Here is a 19,364-nt window from a genome sequence, read left to right on the forward strand (position 1 = left end):
ATACGACCCAGCAATTGCTCTCCTGGGCATTTTTCCCGGACAAATGAAAACTTATGTTCACACAAAAACCTGTACACAAGTGTTTATAGCAGCTTTATTTGTAATAGCCCCAAACTGGAAACAACCCAGATGTCCTCCAAATGAATGGTTAAACAAACTGTGACACATCCATACCACGGAATAAAAAGGAACAAACTATGGATACACAAAACAACTTGGAAGACTCTTCAGGGAATTATGCTGAGTGAAAAAAAAAAAAAAGCAATCTCAAAAGGTAACATACTGTATGGTTGCATTTATATAAAATTCTTGAAATGACAAATTATAGAAATGGAGAACAAATTGGTGCTTTCCAGGAGGTGGGAGGGAGGGAGATGAGCACATAAAAAGGCAGTAGGAGGGACCTTGTGGTGATGGAATATTCTGTGTCTTGATGGTAGCGACGTCAGTATCCTCCTTGTCATATTGTGCTAGTTTTGCAAGGTGTTGCCGATGGGGGGAACTGGGTCCAGGAGATCTCTCTATATTATTTCTTTGTTTTAATGCTTTTTACTACTGTAGTATTTTATTTTTTTATTTTTAAATTTCAGAATATTACAGGGGTTCAAACACTTTGGTTACATAGATTGCCTTTGCACCGCCCAAGCCAGAGCTACAAGCGTGCCCATCCCCCAGAGAGTGCACTCTGCACCCATTAGTTGTGAATTTACCCATCCCCTCCGCCCCCCTCCCACCTGTATTATTTCTTAAAACTGCATGTGAATCTACACTTATCTCAAAATAAGAAAGTTTAATTTAAAAGAAGCGGTGGGTCCTAGTGATCACACCTCAATGGGCTGGATTGAATGACCTCAGAGGTCCCTCCATGGCCAGGATACCCCTCTTGCAACAAAAGGCTCAGAAGAGCTCCCACCTCCCCAGGCACCTCTGGGACCCCATTTCCCACCACACCCCAGCCTCCCCTCCAGGCACCGTCTGCCCAGTCTAGATGCTGCCCTGAAGGAGGAGGTTCCCAGAGGTTGTTCCAGCAGTGTCCTCTGTCCAGACGCCGGTTGCCCCAGCCTGCCGTGCAGGTGCAGCTGCTCACTCCCCGGCCTGTGGACCCCACTAGTCCACTCAGGGTCTGGCCAGGCCACTCACTGTCCTGGAGTCCTGTCACCAGGAAGGCTGGCCGCCGCCTGGCCTGCCTCATGTTAACACTGTTTCTGGGGATTGAGTGACTTAGCTTCAAACAAGCACAATGATGAGGAGGAAAAATATGTTTTAGTACTGAATATGGACACAAATATTTGCACAATTGCATTGCAAAACACTAAAACAATCACTACACTCTAAGACACAACAACCAGTGACCATCAGCACGGGATGCCCCGGCCTGGGCCCGGGCACAGGCTTCTGGGCTTGCACGGGCACTGCCTGGCAATCCTGCCCCGCCCCCCACGACAACCACGGTTACAGCGGAGAAACCCTGGAACAGGGTGAGGCTGTTTAAATGAAGAGTGAGAAGAAATCCTTTTGGAAACACCGGGAAGTGGGATGCGGGGCCGGGATGTGGGATGTGGGTGCGGGATGTGTGTCCAGGGTCGGACGTTTCCACGGGGGGCAGCACTTCTCAAAACGCACAGAACTTTGTACTCGCCCCAAGGGCTTGTTAAAACCGGGGCCCAACCCAGAGCTGTGCTTGTGTAGGTCTGGGGTGAGGCCCGAGAACTGTTCTTCTAACAAGTTCCCGCGGCTGGGAGGGCAGGTGGAGGCCACACTTAGAGAACCTGAGAACCGCAGCCCCGGGCTACTCTTCGTCGCAGGATCCGTTGGTTTACCATCCCTCCCCGAGCCGCCGCCCCGCCTCCGTTGTCCCTGAGCCCCAGGCAGGGGCTGGGTCTGTCTGATTTTCCCTCCGGGCTCCACCGAGACTCGGGAAGGGGTGCGCAGGGGACCTCTGAGGACCGCCCGCCCAGGAGGGGGTTGCGGCGTCGCTGGCAGAAGAGCCGACTGGGGCCTCGGGGTGACCCGGGACGCCCGGGCCGGCGGGCACCGCCCTTGGCCTGCGCAGTGCTCGGGGGCGGAGCGGCAGGGTGGGCGCGCGCCCCGCCGAGGGGGCCCAGGAGGTGGGCGCGCGCCCCGCCGGGTGGGCGTGCCGCGGCCCGGCTTGCCGCACTCGCGCGGGTCCCCCCGGCGGCGCCCGAGTTCCGGGGGCCGCGGCGGCCGTGGGCGCCCCCGCGCGGGCCTGGGGGGCGGGGCGGGGCGGGGCCTCCGCGGCCCCCTCCCCGGCCCGGGCTCTGGCTCCGGCTCTGCGCGGTGGCGGCGGCGGCGGCAGCGGCGCGGGGACCAAGGTGAGCTGCGGCGACGGGTCCAGAGGCCCAGCCGGGGAGGAGCGCGGGGCGGGGGGGGGGAGGGGGTGCGGCACGCGCGGCCCTGCGCACGGCGGGGGCCCCGGGGCGGCGCCGGCAGGCTGGCGCGTGTGTGCGGCGCCGAGTGCGGGGCCCCGGGTTGGGTAGGGGTCGGGTGGCATCTGCGGGGCAGGGGCGGCCCGATTGGGTGGGGGCTCAGCCTCTCCCACTCCCAGTCTCCCGGGACCTCCGGAGCTCGTCTCCTCTCCCAGGCTCTCTCGCCCCCCGCCCCGCCCCCTTCTCTTTATCTCTGAGTTTCTCTCCAGCTCTGTGGATGGGTCTCTCTGGGTCTCCGTCCAGCCCCCAGTCCAGCTGCCTGGTCTCGAGATCTGCCTCCCCAGCACCACCCTTCCCCATCGCAGCTCTCCCCTTCCTATCCACTGTCCCCCTTAATAGAGCAAACAAAGATGGGGGGGCTTCCTTTCAAAGCCCTGTCCTGGCTCAGCCTGCGGCCCCCACCCCTCTGGCCTCTGGCCTCTGGCCTGGGCCTCCAGCCACGGTCGGGCAGGGAGCTGGCCCTGCAGAGTGGTGGGGGAGAGGCAGCAGACAGATCCAGGGCAGAGGCCCTGGGGCTGGAGCACTCAGGGGTCTGTGAGGTCAGAGCCTGGGGAGACCCCTCACCATCCCTCGACAGGTGAGGACACTGGGCAGGTCTGCCTGGCCAGGGCTCTGAGCCTCGGGCCAAATCAGATTAATCACTAGACCTTGTTCCCGGCAGGCCTGACGCTTTCTAAGATTTTCTTCCGCTAGAGCCAAGGGAGGGGAGAATATGCTGCATTGGGGGAGGGTCCCTGGCCCAAGGGCCACAGGATGTGGTCTCAGCAACTGGGCCACTCCCTCCAGACAGCCTCCACTTCCCCCTCTGCAGCATGGGTGGGAGTGACAGCTATGGACTGCAGCCCTATGGCCCATGGGGGCGGCATAACTGCCCGGGTGATTAGCGATGCTCGCGGCAACAGCGTGGCAGTGCCCACGTGTCCAGGGATCTCGAGGGCCCCTCAGACCTTCTCCTGGCCCAGCCTGGAGAATCCTTCCTAGGGGTGAGCTGGAGGCTCTCCAGGTGAGGTCCCGGACCACGGGATTATCCTCCTTAACCACAGTGCTTGATAAAATGCCGGTTCCTGGGCCCTTATGCGGAGGTGTTGATGGGAGCACCAGGAATCCGCATTTGACAAGTCCTCCCCATTCTGGTGCACATTCAGGTGTGAGCACCAGTGGGTTGTAGCGTTGGATGAGGGGGACAAGGTCATCCATCTCTTTCTGGCAGGCAGCGAGGAGGACCCAAGAAGGGCCATCCTAGGGCCAAGGCTTTGCTGTGTCCCTGGGCAAGCCACCCCCCTTGGAAACCCCGTCCCCCATGGTCTGGGACTCTGAGCCCTTTGTTTAAATTGTGGGGGCGGGGTTGCTGTGGAGTCAGGCAGCCCTGGGTCAGCATCCCAGCTCCACCACTGGCTGGCTGTGTGGCCCTGGGCAAGTCACTTTGCTTCTCTGGTCCTCAGTTTCCTAATCTGAAAACTGGGAAAACAGTGACAGGGTTCCAAAGAGGTGCAATGCCTGACTCATCACATACACACACTCTCACACATACACATACACTTTTGTGTATCACGGCTCTTATAACTGTCTGGTGATGGGACATTCGCGTGGACTTAATTCCTCAGCAGCAGGGAAGGCGGTCTCTGCAGAAACATTTGTTAGCTAATGGATTTTTTGTTTCTAATGGACGGCTTAAAAGGCCTGGTCAGGCAGAGCTGCCTGGGCAGAGGCGAGTGACATTGCATGGTGCCAGCCTTCCTGCTCAAGACAGGCACTGGGAGATAACACCCGGTGTCAACACCCCCGGCAAAGTCAGGGGCGCAGACACTGGGAGGGGAGGGGGTGAGGGAAGGAAGGAGGAAGGCCGGGCCCTCTCCAGGTGCCCCGAGATGTGGGCGTTCGCGGACATGAACACATTGTTCCGGGACATCTGTGAGAACAGAGCTCTCAGACTCCCCTAGAAGGGCAGGGAAAGTCATTCGTTCACTCAGTCACTCGTTCACAAAGACCTTCTCCGGGCCGGCGGACAGCGAGGAGGGCCCCTGGGGACAGAAGGACCCACGCAGAAAGGGGCGGGCCGCCGGTGCCACGTGGATGCAGAGCCATCTGTTCCAGTGGCGGTGTCAGCAGCGCTCGGGGTCAGACAGCAGAGTCAGGGCATCCTGCCTCAGGACCCTCACCCTGAAGCCCAGGGGGTGTGCAGGGGTCCAGGCACTGAGTGGGACGAGCCCTCTCCTGGGTTAGAGGTGAGAGGTGTGAATCAGACTCTGGGCCGTTAGGAAGCCGTGGCTTAGTGGAACAAAGAGTTAACGACACAGCCTTCTTTTTGCTTTTAACCACATCCCTCTTTTATGTCTTAAAATTGAATCTTGATGGGGGAGCACCTAGAGGGATGGGGCTTTGAAGTCCGTGGGTGAGCGTGTTTCTTGGTGACTTCGGGAACCTTCAGTCTCAGAGAGCAGGCCCAGTGCTGTGCGGTCTGGAGGCCTTGGCTTCCGGGGGCCGGACCCTCACCCCAGGTGGCCCAGCAGGAGCCAGGGAGGGGCAGAGGCTGGGAGCCCAGGGCCAGGCCCGCCTGCCTCACCTCCCTGAGCAAGGCGTGCACGGGAGCAACTAGCTTAGGTGACGAAGACATGGTCTTGTAGCTCTGTAGTGAGGTCGTCTTGGAGTGACAGGGTCTTGTCGTCTTATAATGACATAGTCTTGTAGTGATGTGGCCTTGTGGTCTTGTAATGACGTGGTTTTATAATGCTAGTTGTGTAATCATTTAGTGCTGTGGTCTTGCAGTCTTGTAGTGACGTGGTCTTGTAGTGCCGTGGTGTGCGGTGTCGTGGTCTCGTGGTAAGGCTGTCCTGGCATTAGCCATGGCATTCCTGCTGGCATGAGTGTTGATGTCAGTGTTGGTGCCCACTTTCTGGGGTGGCCTGGGGGATACAGGTTCTGAGACGCGTGCAGTGCCCTCTCGGGGCCGGGCGGAGGGAAGCCCTCAGCTGGTGCCTGTGCCCGTCTGAACGCTGCCCCCGAGGAGTGGGGGCAGAAATGGGGTCGCTGTTGTGTTATCACACGCTAGGGCAAGTACGGGGTGGGGCGGGCGGACAGATCTCTTTTTAAAAGATCATCAGGAAAATATGTGTGTATCCATTTCAGCAGAGAGAGCGTGCTCTGCTCAGTTCTGGCTCCAGAGCGTGGGCTCGCCTCTGGAAGGGGCTGCTGTTTTCTGAGCCCCGGCCATAGGGGTCACTATGCCTCAGTTTCCTCATCTGTAAGCAGGAATTTTGCTTTCTGCCTTGCATAGCTTCTAGGATAGGTAGGGGAAAGCTGTGAAATAATAATAGCAACGTATATCCAGCCCTGTGACGTACCCGGAAGGCATCTGAGAGGTCCACGTATTTGCCCTCGATTGACCCTCTGCAGGCCCCTTGAGGTTAGTTGCTGTTGTGGTCCCACTGTGCGGCCGAGAAAGGGGAGGCACGGAGATATCAGCGTCTTGTCCATGGCTACACAGCTGGTCAGACTTTTGGGTCTGATTTAGAGGGACTGAAAGTCATCCTTTGTGGCCATTTCTTGGTGCATAAACATGCAGCCCCTGCTTGATTACTTTCAGTGACAGGGAGCTCACTACTCTGTAAGCTCCTGCAATTATTAATCTAGGACTTGGGTAGGTGGTTGTGATGGTCCCTGGTACAATAGACTCAACGTGGAAAGAGAAGATGGGGAGAAGATCCTGAGCTTGGCCTTTGCCTTGCTGGGTTGAAGGAGCCAAGAGGTCCACCCATGGAGAGGTGGGGAGGACGGCCCCAAGTTCTGCATCATCCACAGTTCTGACCATCTCAGCCCTCCCACACACCAAACCTGAGGCTGAGAGAGGAAAAAGCGCTCAAAAGGGAGGATAAACGGTAGGCATCCAGTAACTCCTAGAGGTGGACCGATCCTATGTCTAAGGAAAATTTAAATTATAAAATCAACGTGCACATATTGTATAAAGTCTGGAAAATAGACTAATTTTACCTGTAACCTTGTCACCTGAGCACCATCGTTTTTGTGCATCCATTCCCAGGCTTTTTTTCAGGAACTGTATCCTGACGTAGAAGTGGATTTGCGTGGTGTCGTCACACCACACGTAAAGCTTCGTCTCCTGCTTTCTTTGCTGGGTGTCACATCGTGAGCGTCTGTCCTGTTCCTGAGCAGTCCGGGACTTCCTAGGCAGCAGTGACAAGTTTCTAGTGGCTGCACGGTGTCCTGCCCCGTGGCCGTCTGTCATTTGCCTTGGAGATCCCCCTTCCGGTGGGGCCTCCGTGTGCACAGTGATGTGAATGGCTGTGTGACCTTGGGCAGGGCCCTGACCCTCTCTGTGTCTCAGGTTCCTGCTCTGATGACAGGTGGGAGCCAGCACCGCCTGTCACAGGGGTCTGGGAGGAGTGAATGCGGGCTAGGATGTGGGGTGGCAGGGGCACATGGCAGGGGCTTACGACGTGCTGGCCACTGTTACCGTGGTCGCAGTTACTGTTATTATTTAGGTCGTATCTCCTGGTGACACTGCAGGCCCCACAAGCAGGAGCCATAATCCGCACGTCCCTGCACCCCACTCCTAGCCGTGCCCACTGATGTTCCCTGGTTTGAGTCCCGCTGTCCGGCTCCCGCCAGCTGGAGTGAGTCTGTGTGGGCAGGGTGCTGGGAGAGCCTTCAGTTAGCCAATCTCATCTTGTCCCCGACAAGTGGGGATCGTAGCTCAGAGAGTGTGCTGGGCCTGCCCAAGGTCACACAGCGGGAAGGGGAGAGCCAGGAATGCTTCTTGGAGGAGGTGGCCGTGGCACTGGCCCAGCAGGATGGGGTATCTGACTGGGCCAAGGAGCAGAGTGTTGGTGTTCTAGGCAGGGTGAAGAGGAGGAGAGGAGCTGTCCGTGGGGCACAGCCGGCCGAGCCCAGCACCCAGCACCCAGCACCCAGCACAGAGTGGAGCAGAGTGTGGGGGAGCTCAGGGGGCGTTTGCTGAGCTGACCTGACGTCAGAGCCGGGCAGGCATGAGCTGTCCGTGCTCCCGGCCCCACCTTGCACGCTGCCCCTGGCCACTTCCTTCTGTCCGGGTAGGAAGGGGTGCTCTGTGGGCTTGGAGGCTGCAGGCACCTTCCTGGGGACTGCTCTGTGAGCAGCGATAAAATATTTATCAGCCGGCAGCCGGGCTTCCCTGCGCAGGGTGCAGCCGGGGGCAGCTCCCACCGATGCCTGCAGCCTCGCTGTTCTGCTGAGTCACGGGGAGCCCGGGGAGCCACCTGCCCTCGTGCTCCTGGGCCCCTCTGCCCTGGCCACGTGGGTGCCTCATAATGTGTAAGCCATTCGGCCACCCACAAGGCCAGGGCACACAGCGTGGTCAGTGCTGAGCAGGGTCGCAGAGCTCACCCCCGGCAGGGTGCAGGCCTCGGCCAGGTCGCAGGGCAGAGGAGCCCCTGGCCAGGATCCCACCCTGGACCCACCCTGGCAGTGTCCTGCCTCCTGAGTCCTCTTGGCTCCCGGCAAGGTAGGTCCTCTTTGCATCTTGGGTTAGCAGTGGGGACACCGAGGTTCAGAGAGGGGGACACAACGTGTCGGGTCTTACAGCTATTCGTGGCCGAGCAGGGATTTGGCCCTCGTCTGTGGGACCACGAGGCCCTGCTGTGTGCTCCCGGCCCCGGCGAGCCCAACTCAGTCCCAGCCCAGAGTCAGGACTGGGATGTCTGTCCGCTCTGATGTGACACAGTGCTGTGACTTCGGGTTTGTGCTTTTGATTTTTAGAGTAGCAGCAACAACAAAAAACAGTAGCAGATGGCTTCTTCCTACTGCCGCGTGGTGTGGGAAGAAGAACAGGGGTTTCTTTTGTTCATTCATTCATAAAACACATTCTGGGTGCACTGGCCAGAGGCCAGCGTCCTAGGCTCTGGGGACTATTAGGGGACATGTTGGGTGAACTCGTCCTCGGGGAGCTTATGCCATGGTGAGGAGAGCCCACGAATCTAGAGAGGGGTGGGTATGTGCTGTGTGACCTCAGGCAGTTTGCTCCACCTCTCTGAGTCCTAGTCCTAGATTTGTGAATTGGGGATAAACTCTGCTTTCTCTCTGTGAGCAAGTGACGCTGACACCTGTGTCCTTGTTCCTCCTCACGACCTCGCATCCACTAAGGCCTGGCCAGCACAGATCAGGCTTTGGAACAGCTCCGGTTTCCAGAGAGGCCCTGGCAGGCTTTGCTGTGGGCCTGCCCAGGAAATAACCGGGAGCTGGTGTCTGGGGCCATGAGCTCCAGCTCGTGTGAAAGTGGACGTCACGTCCACGGTGCTGAGCTCTGGAGGGGAGCTCTGGTCCCCAGAGCCCCTCGCCAGGCAGCCGTGAGAGGGAGCCGGGCTGCGTACAAGCTACTGGGGTCCTGTGGGCGGCCGGGTCATCTCCAGCCCACCGTCCTGCACCCCCTCGAGGCTGCCATGCACACAGGCCTTCTGCCCCTGCACGCCGCGGCCTTCCTCCTGCTGTTCCTCTGCCTGGACCGCTTTTCCCACCCTCCTTCACCTGCTGGGCTTCTGGTTCTTCAAGCCGCTGCTGGGAAGCACCCTCCTCCAGGAAGCCTTCCTGGCTGCTCCAGGCATGGTGAGCTGGTGCCCTCCTGACACCCCCGTCAGCCTGGACTCTTTGCTTGTGTCTTTGAGACGGCGCCTGTCGTGTGCTGCTTCACCGCCCTGTTCTCTGGTCTCCCCGGAAGCCTGCGGCTCCAAGGGCTGGGCTCTGTGTGGTTCGTCTCTGGGTCCCAGGGCTTGGCTCGGGGGACACAGAGCGGAGCCCCAGCAGTGCCTGATGAATGAGGCAGAGAGCCAGCGAGTGCCAGGCATCCAGGGCACGCGTGTTAGGCGACAGGAGGGCGCCTGTCAGGAGCGCCCGGGTGGGGAGATGTCTGTGCAGACGGGGCCTCCGTTCCCGCCTTCCAGGGTGATGGGCGTTCAGCTGGGCTGAGAGACACTTGGGGGGGTGCCCTGGGGGTCAGGAGGGCTGCCCTTCCTGTCTGAGCCTCTCCCCTTGCAGCTAAACGACCCGGGGCCACTCCCCGTTTGCCTGGGCCTCAGGAGATGCCGTCCTGGCAGCTGTGTTCTCGGGATGCTCCGGGTGGCGTCGGACAAACGTGCACAGACAGGCGTCCTGAAAAGACTGGGATGACATGCCCCGAGATAGGGACCGATAACTTGTCTGGCAATTTGTTTCTTCTTCCATCTTTTTTGTAGTTTTCAAAGTTTCTGGAGTCCTGTGCTCAGCCCTAGGGGGCAACTGCTGTAAAGACACAGCCCCTGCCCTCCGGGACAATCGGTCTGATGGCGGAGGCTGACCACACAGTCTGATGGGGGGCGGGTGTGACCAGGCACGGACCATGGTGCTACTGGAACTGTCCAGAGGGAAGCCCGGGGCTGAGGAAGCCCAGAGGAGGCCCTGGCCCGACCAGAGGGCTGGCAGGGTGCTGAAGGGCGGTTGCCAGGGAGACAGGGGTGTGGGCGGGGTAGTGCCGTGTGGCTGGAGAGGAGGGTGGGGTAGGATGGCGAGAGACCCTGCAAGGAGGGAGGGCTGGGCCCGACCTGAGTGAATGGGGGCGGGGTGGGGGCACTGCTGTCGGTTCCCTCCTGGGAGCTGCTGCGATCTGGGGCCTTCTGCTCCATTCCTCCATTGTCTGGCTTATTCACGCAGCAGATGTTTCTCGGAAGGGATGGTGCTAGGTGCTGTGGGGACAGACGCTGGTGCCGACCCTTTGGGCCGCAGGGTCCAGGGTTCGAGTCCCAGCTCCACCACTGACTGGTTTGTGTGGCTTTGGGCAGGTTGCTCTAACTCTCTGAATATCAAATGCATCGTCTCTGAAATGGGCAGAAGGCACCTGCCCTGTGGCTTCCTGTGCAAGGTATAGAAAGCGCTGGGCACAGCCCCTGGGAAGGGGTGCCCTCCCCACCCTGCGGGGCACACTGAGGAGGAGGGAAGGGGAGATGGGGAAGGACAGGTGAGGGGACAGACCAGGGAGGGCTGCTTCCCACCTGGCAGGGCAGAGGGGTCTCGCCCCAGCCCAGCCAGGAGATTGGCATCCTGGGGCTGGGGCCGGGGCCGACGGCAGCATTTGCCCCGAGGAGGTCCCATGGCCGGGTCCACTAGCCTTTGTCCTCCCCATCCTGGGTGCCCAACTGCCACATGGGGCGCATTTGTCCAGGCCTGCCCCCAGGGCCAGCCCAGCTGGGACGTCTCTCTGGGTCACAGCTGCCCTGGGAGTACTGGGTGGGGCGGGGGGACTGACACCTGGCCTCGGGCCCCCTCCCACGCTGGGCCTGGCTCCCAGCTCCCTGCAGGGTCTAGCTGGCTGCCTAGAGGCTCAGAGTCCCCAAGAACTCAAGGTGACACAGTGGCGGCAGCGGAAGGAGCCAGGAGGGGGTTGAGAGCCTGGGTCAGGGCGGGGCTGGGGCACAGGGTGCTGGGCCTGCACGGAGCAGGGGTCGGACTGCGACGGAGTCTCCACATTCATGCCGGCAGCTCCCACTGGACCCTGGCGTTCCAGGGCCACTGGTGTCTGCCAGGCTAATGCCCCCAGAGGTCAGCCTTCCTGACCCCACTGTGCCACCAGCGGTTAAAAGCTCAGGGCTCACGAACAGTAGAGTCTGGGGCTACAGCCCAACCAGCCACACATAGTCTGTGCGACTCCCTTCTCCTCTCAGCCTCAGCTTGCGCATCTGCGGAATGGGCGTGCTAACCCTGCTCGCTAGCATCCGTGTGGGGCTCAGCTTGTGCCTGGCATGTAGTGGGTGTCTGCTGGGTGGTGGCTGTTCACCCTGAGGGCCAGCCCTCCTCAAACTCAGTTCCTGGGAACCCTAGGAGGAGCTTGCAAACGTCAGTAGAAAAGGTGTGGGAAACTTTGTCCCTTTCGGAGCATCCAGCGGACATTGTGAGGACAGTGCTGAACTTTGTGTCACTCTGTTTCCCAACTTCATGGAACCAGGCCTGTTGGGAGAAGAGCAGCCACCGAGCCCCGGGAGGACACTGTGCCGTGAGGCCTGCAAGGGCCGTGTAGAGGGCCCGGGGGGCCCGGGAGGGTGAGGCAGGGACACACGGCAGCTGCCCTTCTCAGAGGCCCCTGCGGCCACAGCCTGGAGTCGCCGGCAGGTGGGAGGCCAGTGTGGAAGGGATGCTGTGGCCAGGGCCTTAGAGCAGTGACCGGAGTGAGGGGATAGAGCCGGGGACAGCACAGAGGTCACCTGCTTCATGTGACCACTGAGCAGTTTGACCCTTGGTCTGACCTGCCTCACCTCCAGCGAGGTCTTGTCTGCCCACTGCGTCACAGAGGCCGTGACGGTGGCAACAAGGTGTCCTCTGCCCTACCTGAAGGTGAGGGAGGCGCTACCCAGTGAAGCAGGGAGGCCTCGCGCTGATGGTCAAGGTCCGCGGCCGTTGCCAGCCGCAACGCCGAGGGCACCCTCCAGGGCGGCTGCAGGCCTGGGGGCCGGCAGATCGGGGGTGGGCTGTCACTGCCACCCAGCTCAGATGAATTTCTCCTTGCCTGTGCACTAACACAGGGGTGCTGTAGGCAGAGGGCAGGGGAGAGTTGGGGAGAGGAGCAGGCCGGCCCGGGCCCCGCCCATCCTGCTTCCCTTGGTGAGGGCCCCGTGCCCCCATGGTTTTCGGCTGGGGCACCCAGACGTAGCTGCTGGCTCAGGGCCCCAGATTGCCATTGGTGAGATGAAGACCCCCGCCACCCGCCCCCTGGCCCGCCACCTTCCTGACGGAGCAGTTAGGAAGGCCCAGCGAGGCCATGAACCGAGGTGGACACGGGCAACGGGCTGGGCCAGGGTCAGATGAGAACGCTGAGCTCAGGGCCAGGCACTTACCACGTTCTCAAGAAACACGGGGATGAGAAGGAGGCTGCAGATGGCTCCCTCATCTGGGAGCGTGGCAGAGACAGCACGGCGCCTGGCGAGGGGGAGCTGAGTAGCTGCTGGCAGATTACGCCTGCAGGAGCCAGTGAGGAAACAGACAGATCTCGTCCTGCAACGCTCCCCGAGGCTTCTCTGAGCCACCCGGGGAGCGTGCCTGCTGCAGCAGGTGGCCACGGCAGTACTGTCCTCCTAACACAGACGTGTGTGTGATGGGGCAGGGCTCATGGAGAAGACTTTGGTGGGTGAGGTCACCCCAAACAGGGTTTTGCAGGTTGAATAGGAGTTAGGTGGCCAAACCAGGCTTATGGGAAGGTCATCCCAGGCAGAGTGAAGGGCAAGCATGTGGACACGAACTGGGCCTGGCCTCCCAGGACAGCGCCTTTCACCAGGAAGCCGGCCTCTGCTTTCACTCACTCAGGGGACTTCATGGGAGCTCCTGGCTCCCCTTCCTCTCCCTGTGGACACCCTGGAGCTGATGACCTGGTCTCCCTGCAGGGGGCCGGGAGCGTCCCGCTGCCTGGCCACCCGCTTGCCTCATCCCCACTGCAAAGCCCTAGAGAACCCGGGTTCTTCCTGTCGTCTGCCCTTGAGTCTGGGGAAATCCCCGCGGGCCGAGCCCGTGCCAGGGGAGTGACACAGTCTGCAGTCAGGATAGTCGCCCTCCTCGAGGGCCACCTGCAGCCTCAGCTCCTGGGGCAGCGGCTTCTTGCCTCGGCCCCTACCCCATCTGCCACCTACGCCCAGAACCACAAGACAAGGAGCCAGACCTGGGTTACTCAAAACCAGAAACGGTGACATCTGAACGAGGAGCCCCCTGGGGGCCCAGGCCAGGTGCTGGGCAAAGCCGTCCTCCCACGCCCAGCACCCCTGAGGAGACTAGAGGGAGAGCAGAGGCCAGAACACTGTGTCCACCCTCTGGCTCCTGGCTCCTGCCCAGCCAGGCCGTAGATCTGCCTCAGGCCCCGTCAAAGGGCGATTTGTGGACCCTCAGGGACTCCTGCAGGCGCGTCCCCCAGCCAGCCCCAGATCCAGTCCCTTGGGGCCCAGGAGCGCTGGTGCAGTCACCCGCCTCCTGGCCTCCCGTTGCTCGCACGCTGTGTCCCTAGCCTCAGTCTCCACCAGGAAGATGGGAAACCTGCTCCCAGGCCGCCCAGGGAGTGGAATCAGCTTCCATGTGTGAACTTTTGCTCTTGTCATCTTTTATTGGGGTCCATGGATCACTGAAGAGGGGCCACCCTGGTCCTGTGTCAGAATCCATAGCCCAAGAACAGTGGCTGGGCCCCCTCCGAGGGCTCCGTTCCGTTTGCTCTGACAGCAGTGGCTAGAGGGGTGTGCCCTGGGCAGGGTGGGGTGCTGGGGTGCCGGGAGACAAGGAGCTCCCGAGTTGATGAGGGTCCCGGGGGCCCAGGCCTGAGGGCAGGCTGGGGGTGGGGCCTGGGCTTTCCGATAAACAAGGCTGTGGCCCCCCGGATCCCTACCCCGTGCCCTCAAAGCCCTCCAAGCTCTTGCTCCCTGGCACCCCAGAAGTGGGTCTGAGTGTTGCTACTCCCCGCTAAGTGGGCTGGGGGGGATGCCCTGCGTGCCGGTGGGCATAACCTCACCTCCCGCAGCTTCACCAGCCCTGTCTGCAAAGCAGGAATGGCAGTACCTGTTACATCAGAGGGTATTGTGATAACGTGATTGTACACGTGCATCCTTCAGGCCTATGCTTGGCTATTAGAAATGTCATAATGTAACACCCATGCTTGTATTATTGCTGTAATCATTATCAACATGTACTTGGATATTTTTTTAAAACCACGCCCTCTCCCCAGCAGAAGGCAACTCACAGCCGATGTCTCCTTCACCGTGACGCAGCCGGGAGCGGGCTTAGGTGCCCAGTCCCCTCCCGGCCATGCCAGGCTCTTGCTTGGGCTGCTTAGGACTTTGCCGAGCGCCAAGGAAAGGGCGGGGACTCAGCACAGCGACGGCCTGCTGCTGCCCTCCGCTCGCGTCCGCCCGCCTCCAACCAGACAGGTGCCCAGGGAGCTGGTTCCACCGAAGCCCCGTGCCCAGGGCCTGCCCGCCCGGGTACCAGACTTGCTCCTGAGGGGAGCACGGTGGTGATGCACAGCCCAGAAGCTCTCTTGGAGGCACCTGGCTGTTACAACATCTAGTCTCATGTAGTCTCATGTTTTTATCCCTTCTTTTCTGTCTTTAATTATGTTAAGCAAATTAATTTTACAGTCTCTTCTCCAGTGGTCTCTTGGCTGAAGTTCTTGGGAATTCCGTCCTGACGTTTGTAGGGTTTGCTCCCTCCCTCCCGGCGCTCTGTCTCCTTGTGTGTTGCGTAACTTGCGAGCTCGAGTTTATCTCCGGCAAGGCTTTGTCTGTGAGCGTCCTGGCTCATGAGCATGCCCCTACAGAGCATTTTTAAATTGATGTATAATGTACATATTTGGGGGTACCTAGGATATTTTGACAGCTGTGTGCTACATGTAATGATCAAGTCAGGGTAATTGGGAGATCCATCACCTTGAACATCTATCTTTGTATTGGGAACATTACAATTCTTGTAGCTTTTTTGAAGTATACAATAAATTATTATTAGCTATAATTTCCCTATCCAGAGTATTTTTATAATCGCTCTACCCAGTAGCCTGGTGACAGGGGCCCTTTTATGCCAGTTGGTTTGGGCTTTGCAGACCATGAAGGCGATACAGAACCAGCCCTAATCCCCAGCAAGGCAGACCCGTGGCTTTAGATTCCCAGGAGAGTTGCATGCCTTGTCCTGCCCAGCTGAGGGGTCAGACAAGTTTTCTTGTCATCTCTCTCAGTCGGTGGGCAGATTTGTTCCTGGGCTACCTATTCATCAAGGGTGCAGCCCCTTGAGACCCCTGGCATTCTGCGGAGAGCTCAGTGTCACCGCCCAGCACCCCCTTGCTCGATGCCTCATCTCCTGGCTAGTTTGAATAAGCCCCCGTCTCAACGCCCCCTGCCCACCCCATAGGGCTGCCACACGCTCACTTAATGTCTAGGTTTCTAGTTTGCAGGGTTTTCCTGTGACTTCACTATTACGCTAGTTAAAGTACAACTAGTAGAGCGTAGTGGTTAAGAACACAGACTCTAGAACCAGACTGCCTGGGCCCGAAACCCAGCTCCAAGTAGGGGCGTGCTCCGTTTCTTCATCTGTGCTGTGTCTGCCACTGGGGTTGCTGCCGGGGCTGGAGGGCTTGGTCCATCAATATGGCGTTGGGAACACCACACCGGATGTGTCATTGCACATTCCAGCACGTGCTGGCCTTCGCTAGTGCCGATATCGTCCTGCATTACATGCGTGTCTCACACCTCATGTGCTGTGATGTAAGTATGTGTCTTAATGTTAACACTACCGTGCTGCCCCCGGCGACTTTCCTCACTTTCTTAGAAGCTCAGTTACGTATTTAGAAGGTGTTTGTAATGCTTTGTCCAGCATTTCTAGGCACAGGTAGGTGTGTTTTCAGGTTTCCTGTTCTCTAAATGGTGCAGCCTCTTGATCTCTATGTCGCCACTGCGGTATTCACGACGGCGCTCCCTGTTCATTACGACTTCTTACAAGACACGTTCCAGAGCCTGTTACGTGCCTGTCTCTAATCCGCTACTAAATCACAGGTCGCCTTTGGAGTCCCGTGGAATCCAGCTTAGTCACCAGTGACTCACCCTCCCCGCTGTGCACGTCCTCCATCCCTTATCAGATACCCTCGGGGTCAGGGGTGATTTTGTAATTCCTGCGGGATCCTCCCTGCAGCGTCCGGGCAGCACGTGCTAATCACACCCAGGAGTGTCTGCAGCAAGATTCCCCGAAGTGGGGTAGACAAAGGCCTAAATAGCCTCCCTTCAGGTCCAGGTGTGTCCAAGGACAGCACGGTGCAGGCTGGGACTGGCCATTGGGTCTGGCCCCATGGAGGTCACCAGTAGCCTGGGCAGAAATGGTGCGGACAGGGGGCCTTCTCCTCCTCTTCCCAGGAGAGAGTGGTGCTGGCCGAAGGTGATTTTATGGTCCAGCGGGTAGAGCCGAGTGCACCTGCTGGGAGGGGGCAGCCGCAGGTGGCAGGGAGGAGGAGCCAGGGGACCAGCTGCCCAGGAGGGAGAGAGGAGGCCACGTGGGCAGCAGAGCCCCGGGGCTTGTGGGTGAGCGTGACCCCGCACCCCTGCACAGGAGCCATGGCCTCGGGGTGCCCCGCCTGATGGAGGAGGCAGCTCAGCTCTCAGGTCCTAACACAAGGCGAGGAGGGAGGGCCAGAGACCGTGGGCTGAGTTGAGTCGAGGGGAGAAAGGACTGTGGCCAGCGGGGCAGACCTGTCAGCTGGGCGTGGTGGGGCCAGAGGCCACCTTGAGGACGAGGTCGGCCAGCCCGGGATCCTGCCGGCCCTGACGGAGCCCCACATCCACGAGTGCATTTGCAACCTTGCGCTCACCCGGGGAGGAAGGTGCGATTGGGGCTCTCGTTTCACAGATGAGGAAACCGAGGCACAGTTAAACAGGACCAATCAGCCCAAGGCGACAGCCACTAAGTGGTGAAGCCACAGTCCGACCAGGCGGTCTGGTGCACAGCCCACACTCCAAATCACTGTGTTTTACTGCCTTTTATTATTATTAGAACCATAATAATAATTAAAACAAAACAGCTGGAGGCAGGGCAGAGGGCAGAGCCGGGGCGAAGGCCTGGGGTGGGAATGGGTGGGGCGTGTGGGCAGGCGGGCGCTTCGTCTCCTGGCTTGGGTGTTGGCACAGGGGACCTGGAGGGGCTTGGAGGGGCTCAGAGGGGGACGGAAGCAGAATCAGAAGGAAATGAAAGGGTGTGCCCAGACTGCAGAGGGTCTTGAATGCCGGGCTTGGAAATTCGGAGTTTATCCTGCAGGCCAAGGGCCGCGTCCCAAGCCCCTGAGTAGCAGGAAGGGCCCATCCGTGTCTGAGATAATGTGCTGGTGGCTGAGGGGAAAGTGGGTTCCCAGGTCGGGGGGAGGCAGAACGTCCTGAGCCCCCCGGGACTGCATGGGGGGCTCAGGAGGGCAGCAGGGGAGCAGGGAGCCCCCGCCCAGGCTGCCTCCAAGGAAGACTGGGGTCCACCGCCTGCCGTCCAGGAAGCTGGGACTGGAACGGGACTCCGGGTGGGTCCTGGCCCTGCCTCTCACCAGGCTGGGCCCTGCAGGGGTATCAGGACGCAGAGGTCAGCGTCCCCCCAGCTGCCAGGGCTGTGGGGCGGGGCAGGGTTGGGGGGGCTATGGCCCGGGCTGGGCACAGGCAGATACTCAGTAAGGGGGACCCCTGCCTAGACTCTGTCCCCCAGGCACACTCGGAGCTGACCCCTCCCACCCCCTTGGGAGTTGCGACCTCCCCCCCAAGCCCTCCAGGGACTGTCAGCCTTGGTTTCTGCTTCATTTCAGAAGGGATTAGAATGGGCCAAGCTGTTTACCGCTGGCGGTTGTCCCAGCCCCCTCCCCTTGCCATGTGACATGCCCGCTCCCCTAGCCCAGCAGACACTGAAATCCACCCAGTTTTTCCCAGACAACAACTTCCCGGTAGCAGCAGTGGACTCTGTCCTGGGTGGACGGCCCTCCCTGGGCGGGAAGCGCGTGCCGGGGCAGCGTCCTCGGGACCCGACGTCACCGCCACGGTTGGCTCTGTGCACTTAGTGTATGAAGTCAGGAACGCAGGCCAAGTTTCCGTAGGGCTGTTTCCTGTCTGCTGTGTTGGATTCCTGACTGGGAATAGTAATTCCTACCTCCCAGGGCTGTTTGGAAAAGCAGTGAAAGAGCACTTCCGATGCCACACCAGGCCTGGGGACACCATCTCCTGGGGCTCTTCCCCCGGGGGACCGGGGCAGGCGGCGCGAGCTCCGACGTCCCAAGTAGTGTCCACTCTTTCCGAGCATTCTGCCAGGACAAGGCTGCCGGCACGGAAGGTGCCTGGGAAGAATGCAGGGCAGGAAGTCCCGCTCTGCCGCCTGCCCTGAGAGGCCTCGGTCTGCGTGTCTGCACGGTGGGGACAGTCACGGGGCCCAGGAGATGCGTGTGGAGCACCCAGCGCTGCCTGGGGTGCAGCCGCCGTGTTGCGCAGCCAGGACCACGGTGCCTTTGGCAGAGGTCACCACTCACTTGGCCCGTGCCCTGGAGTGTGTGTTTTTCCACTGGAGGAGCAGGGGTGGGGAACTCGGTGTCTCCAGGGTGCTGGGCATTGGGACCTTTCCCCATCTGCACGGGGTTTCCCGGAAGTCAGAGCTGCAGCCCGGGGGAGTGTGGGGTCTGGCTGGGGAAAGGCAGTCGTTTGCGTCCTGGGGCTGCCGTAACCGATGACCACAGCCTGGGCGGCTTATGACACAAACTTACTTCTCACACTTCTGGAGCCTGGAAGCCTGAAACCCAGGCGTCAGCAGAGCCCAGAATCCTTTCTTGTCTCTATCTTCTGGTGGCAGCTGGCAATCCTTGTTGTCCCTTGGCTGTTGGCCACATCACCCTAATCTCTGCCTTGATTGCCACTCAGCCCTCTCCTCTGGGCCTCTGTATCTCTGTCTTCACGTGGCCTTCTTGTAAGGACGCCACTGTCCACCGACCACTGGGCATAGGGCTGCCTTGCTCCAGCGCGACCTCATCCCAGCGTGATTCCATCTGCAGAGACCCTGCGTCTGAATAAGGTCACATGCTCAGGGACCAGGGATTGGGACTTCAACATGTCTTTTGAGGGAAACAACTCTACCCATGACAGGTGTGTGGTCTGAAAACCCGAGGCCTCTGCCGGGCGGGGAGACTGTTTTCTCTGGATCCAACTTGAGCTCACGGGGCTGGGTGGTCCGGCAGGGTCATTCTTGGGACAGGAAGCTGCAAGGGACGGGCACCTATGTGGTGCTGGCCCAGCCCTCCCCACCTGCACGTCCTGCCGACATTGACTCTAGTCATGATGTCGGTTAAAGACAAGAAGAGGCGGCCGCTGTTCGCGCAGCGCCTGCTCTGCGCTGGGGTCCCTGCGCGTTAGTGTAGGGAGGTAGTTGAGCGCACTGACGCTGAAG

The 19,364-nt window shown here is 59.9% G+C and overlaps 1 protein-coding gene across 1 annotated transcript in view; it reads left to right on the forward strand.

Moving 5' to 3' along the window:
• The first annotated feature begins 2,328 nt into the window (after nucleotides 1-2,328).
• PRR5 (proline rich 5) overlaps nucleotides 2,329-19,364 on the forward strand; it is a 51,031-nt gene continuing 33,995 nt past the window's right edge. The window contains exon 1 of the mRNA XM_069491848.1: nucleotides 2,329-2,333. The gene's annotated coding sequence lies outside the window, so the exon portion shown is untranslated. The remainder of the gene's footprint in view (nucleotides 2,334-19,364) is intronic.

The sequence above is a fragment of the Eulemur rufifrons genome, chromosome 16 (genome assembly GCF_041146395.1).
Source record: "Eulemur rufifrons isolate Redbay chromosome 16, OSU_ERuf_1, whole genome shotgun sequence".
Lineage (NCBI taxonomy): Eukaryota > Metazoa > Chordata > Mammalia > Primates > Lemuridae > Eulemur > Eulemur rufifrons.